Source organism: Canis lupus, chromosome 29 (genome assembly GCF_003254725.2).
Source record: "Canis lupus dingo isolate Sandy chromosome 29, ASM325472v2, whole genome shotgun sequence".
In the NCBI taxonomy this organism is placed as follows: domain Eukaryota; kingdom Metazoa; phylum Chordata; class Mammalia; order Carnivora; family Canidae; genus Canis; species Canis lupus.
The window spans coordinates 24,626,871-24,632,500 of NC_064271.1; positions in this window are offsets into that span (position 1 = coordinate 24,626,871).

Sequence of the window (5,630 nt, forward strand, 5' to 3'; positions counted from 1 at the left end):
GAATTTATAGTTACAAGACTGATCTTTCTTAAAAAAAAAAAAAAAAAAAAAGATTTTATTTATTTATATATGAGAGACCAGAGGGGGGAGGGAAGCAGAGATACAGGCAGAGGGAGAAGCAGTCTCCATGCAGGGAGCCCAACATGAGACTTGATCCCAGGTCTCCAGGATCACACCCTGGGCTGAAGGTGGCGCTAAACCGCTGAGCCACCCGGGCTGCCCAAGGCTGATCTTTCTTAATTACATACTCAACCTACAGGTTGATCTAGTGTCATATCATGTTAATTCATAGAGACCATCAGTTTTACAGGAAGTTGTCTTTGCAAAGATAGACAATCCCTTTAAGAAGGGCCTTTCCTGAGCTCAATGTTTCATGGAATAAATATTATAGTTCACATATGTCAAATAGACATTTCTTACAAATGCAAGATCAATTTGACATTCTAATTAAATACCCCCCCCCCAAAAAAAAACACCTTAAGCTCCATGGGCTGAAACTGATTCAAGAATAGCACTAAACTTTACCTATTACTTGAGCTTTGAGAAATACATGTTGATGAAAACTACAATTCAAATAGGTCTCTTTCATGCTTCATTTTCTATGTTGTTAAATTAAAAATTGTTCCTCGGAAATCCCACAACACAGAGCACTTGGAGACTGACCTCGGTGGGCAATCTAAAAACCATCAAAGAAAGGATGGAAAAAGAATTTCCAGAAAGCGTTCAAAACATTTTCCTTCTAAAATTGACAAGAATCAATGTTATCCAAATGAAAGGCCTCAAAACCTGTTAGCAAAACAAGATGGAGAGAAATGCAGTTAATGTATCTAAAATTGTAAAATTGTTTTAAAAAGTGCCTTTCTCATTACATTCAAATGCAATTTTCAAGACAGAGGCATTGTAACATGACTCTGTGTGCTTTGCTATGTGTACAATAAAGCAGCAAAATTAATCCCTTCCCCCAACGACCTCTGGAAATGAAAACCCATTATAGTAATAATATTTGTACTTAGGTCTTGATGTTTCTGTGCTGAATTTGAATGCCATGAAATAATTATATATTGTGGTTGACGAGGACTTACGTGCGTATAATTATATAAATAATCCTCTTTACATAGGTGACTTTTTACATCAGGTAGAAACTAGTTGCAACCTAATAAAGCTCACAATAAATTTCTTTACTGCTACAGTACGACCTTTGCTGTCCCAAAGGTTGATTAGAGGTATTTATCTTTCTCTGGGATCCAGTGGCAGAATTTGACTAGAAGCCCGGCAAAGCTGAGACCATTGGCTAGAGTCACATGCCAGACCCTAACCTCCCGATGTAAGCATCCACTTGACTCATGGACATACTTGGTAAGGTCAAGGATCTTACAGTGTTGCTTTGCTTGGAAAACGAAAGTAACCTACAACATTATGAAGACAGTCTTTATAAAATTAATGTTTGGAAGCAGGGTACATTTCTCACATGCAAGAGATTTCCCGCTGGAACCTAAACACTCAAGCTTTCTCTTTGCCCTTAGCCAGGATGACTTTTTTAACCTGTTAAACGGAAGTTTCTTAGATTCTTCACACGTTTTGTGAAAAAAAGGACTCTACCCTGTTGTTTTCATTTTCTTCATTTCTTTTTTAGAAGAGATTTTTTTTGAAAAAAATCTCATTATAAATTAGCTTTTTCTCCTTCTATTGAGAAGAATACCTACTTTAAAAATAGCCAGTTATTTTCTAGTACAACACATTGTCTTTCCCAAGCTTTAGTCCAGTTGGAGGCATTTTCTATGTAAACTTCCTTCGTCTTTTCCATTCTCTCCTCTTCTATTTTCCATATGTGTTCAGTGCTTATCTGTTGAATGAATGAATGGTTACATCCTCCTCTTTCACCTTCCTTGTTTGTAAGTGTGCCTTCGCTGTCTTCATATACACACCCCTGGTTCTAATGTTTGCCTTTGTACATGATGCTTGATTACCTTACTGTTTCTTCTCCAGGCCTCTTTACCAAATTCCAGATCCTTAAGTTCTAATGCCTGTTAAAAATTCTCTATATCATTTCTTCACCTATAGATTAAGTTCAACATGTCTCCTGATCATCCTGATCCCAAATAACTTCTATATTTCCTAAGTTTCTTAATGAAATTAACATCATCTCAGTCACTCAACATCTCCGTTTTATTCTGAACTTCGCACTTCCCATTCAGAAGTACAGTGTGAAGATTCTGCTTCTGTTTTTTCTCCTGTATTTATTTTCTTGCCAATGTGCTAGTGCAGGTCAACTGTAAATTCCTTCTGAGTCTTCATCTAATTGCATATGTAGTTACTTCTCTGAATCTCTAGTGTAAAACACTGCATATAGCATAATGTAATTGCTCAACAGGAAACATATGAATTTAAGGAATTTTCCTACATTGGCCTCAGTCCCTTCCACATCACCTCTAATAGACTATTTTCCCTAAAAATACAGCTCTGATAATGTCTTTCTCCAGCTAAGAACAAAACCAAACATTGCAATAATTCTGCATTTCTTAAAGAACAGATCCCAAACAATTTTGCTTACTATTTCACAATCTTTCCCAATACTAACCTTATTTCCTGAACTCTAATCCCATTTACCTTGCTCTTCATTTCTGAACCACTGCTACTAACTTAGTGAGTATTTCAATCCCCACCAAGATTAGAACTCCTTCCTAAACCTTGCCAACATCTTTTCCAGAGATTAGAACTTTGATTCTGATTCTAAGGCTACAAGTTTGAGTTTGTGCAATTCCTAAAGAAAATATTTTGCTAGTATAGACTCCCTAACTCACAATTGGCACTCATGACACCTTGCTCTGTTCATTTCCTTCTATTCACATGTACCACAACTGGAAATCACCATAAAATTTGGACACCAAAGTGTCCTTGTCCCCCAGATTGAACTTTTCTGTCAGCATATGGAATAAGTTAGCCTCCCCCAAGAGGGTGAATACAAGACTGAATCCCAGGTATCGCCTCTACACTGTTTACCCATCCTACTATCAAACTGTATGCAGGTATTTTTAATCTGCTAAAATATCCTAGAACATGTTTCTTTTGATTATTATAACAAATGTCACAAGCCTCCACAAACTTATGGGATTATAAATTTATTAAACATGAAGAGTGTGATTTGGTCTTTCTTGTGTCTTTCAATAAAATTTATATGTTAGTGAATATAAAGAAGATACTCAAATATTTACCAAATGAATCTTATATACCTCTCATGACTTCTTTTTACCCCTACCAACCATAACCAGGTTGGAAGGGCTTTTTTAGCTCTTGACTTAGAGTGGAATTTGGTACAACTACACTGGTCATGATTGGTCCTTACAGAAAATATGTCCTAAAATAGCTTCAATATTAAGAAATGAAGAATCAGAGCTCTTGAAGTTTCTATAAATAGAAAATAATTATTGATCAACTTTTGATGAATTTTGAAAATAAATTTGTCATAAGACATTGTAAGGTTGCTCAATATTATATTTTAAATTTGGGGGCATTTTTATGCTTCTATAAAATTAACTGGGGTCTATATAATTAACAAATTCTTTTTTATTTCTTTTACTTGTAAAACAAAAATCACAGAATTTTAGAGACAATAAAATTTTGCAAGAGGTAAGTTTAAACCTTTTTTTTTTTTTTTTTTTTTTTTTTCAGAGAGAAAACTAACACACAGAAGTAGAGTGACTTCTAAGGCCAAATAGAGCTGGAATTTAAACAGCTCTAAGGAGAAATTAGTGGGAGTCAGGGGTCAGAAAAGGGAAGGCATCTTGAGAGAAGTCCTTGAAATCATTATTGTTAATTTCCCTCCTGGTCTTCATTTCTCTTTTTACACATACACGCCCATCTAAATACTACATTTTGAGGTGTCCCTTTTAATAGCTGTGGTCATGTGATTAAAAACCTGTGCCTCCTTCCTCTTTTTACACCTTCCCATCATTTGGAATACAGACCTGCTTTAAACTGAAAATGTTATAGCAAGAAGATGGAAAGAAATAGGGAGCCTCTACGGACTTATTTGGAGCCTCCTGCATACTTCCTGGATTGCCTCTTCCTATCTGAACTGTTCCATGAGGAGTAATCTTGTGAATGTTGGAACCATGATATTTGGATCCCTTTGTTATTGCAGCTTAGCCTACACTCTCACACGGTCTTCAAGCTGGCTGTATGGACAGATGGAACATAATGTTTTTGTAGTAAATGATAACTTAATGAATTTCTGGACCAACCACTTTTGTGCTAGCTGATAGATGTGCAGTTAAGTAGAGTGTTTCCTTGAGCACTTACTCCTTACAATTTAAGAGAAACTTCTTATCAACTGATTATCTCAATGATGAGTTATCATGTTTTTCTCCACTGAAACATCATGTTAAAATTTTATGTCAATGAGAGCAGCAAACTAAAATATCAGATAGAGAAATTTATGCTTTAGCACTACCTGATGTTCCTCTAAAGTATATACAGCTCTTCTTCCAAAATTAAGTTATTAATTCTGTTCTCAAAACCATTCATTCATATCTCACAAATAGTTAAGGGATAAATTGCCACACATTGGGAACTGTGTTTAATGAATGAGATAGACAATTCTCCTCTCCTCATGTCTGACTAAAAAAAAAAAAAAAACACAACCATTAAAAAGAATTAAAGTACCAAGCCTAGGTGCCATTATTAATGGGAAGTACAGGGTGGTATTGGAGCAAGAAACAAGAGGATCTAACATAGTTGGTGTTGAGAATGCTAAACATTTTGTTTTAAACTTGTCTTAGTACAGATCTGGTAGGGTGGTAATGTTCTCTTAGTTTTCTCCTCTATCTTGGAAAATCAATGAAACAGCTTGAGGGCATGGAGAAGAATGTAAAGATAGGACATCATCTTTCATTGCTTGGTGAAAAGATTCATAGCTTTGGAGAACAACAGCAACCAGATTTCATGCACCTCTGTATTTATAGGGGATGATGGGAAGTGGAGAGAATAATTGAGGCCAAAGCCAGAAGTTGGGGAGAAGAACACAGTAAAGGTGTTTGGGGAGGGGGCGCCTGAGTGGTTCAGTCAGTTAAACATCCAACTTTTGATTTCGGCTCAAGTCATGATCTCAGTGTCCGGGAGATGGAGACCCACATCGGGCTCTGTGCTGGGCTGAACACCTGCTTAAGATTCTCTCTCCCTCTCTCCCTCTGCCCCCTCCAACTCTCTTTCTTTCTCTCTCTCTAAAGCTAAATAAATAAATCTTAAGAAAATTTTAAAAAAAGTTGTTTTGGGCTCTCTACCCAGAGAATCATACCGCATTTCCAACTGGCCCATTCCTAGGTTAAATAAGAATGATTATGTAATGCTTTGAGTGTGTGATTGTCATAACTTTGGGTTTTAGGATTTTGGGAAAATGAAATTGTGTGGTGTGTACATGTGTGAATGAATCTTATGTACAATGTAGCCATAATTATATAGTAAGCTCACTAATTTTATAAAAACTTGATTTCAATAACTTTAAATAACTTATAATAATGAGTTTTATATTCATAGACATGCACATTCAGTGAAACACTGGGTTAAACTGACTAAAACAATATCTTGCCTCAATTTTGGCCTTGACTTTTGAAGTCTACTTATTTCTAAATCAA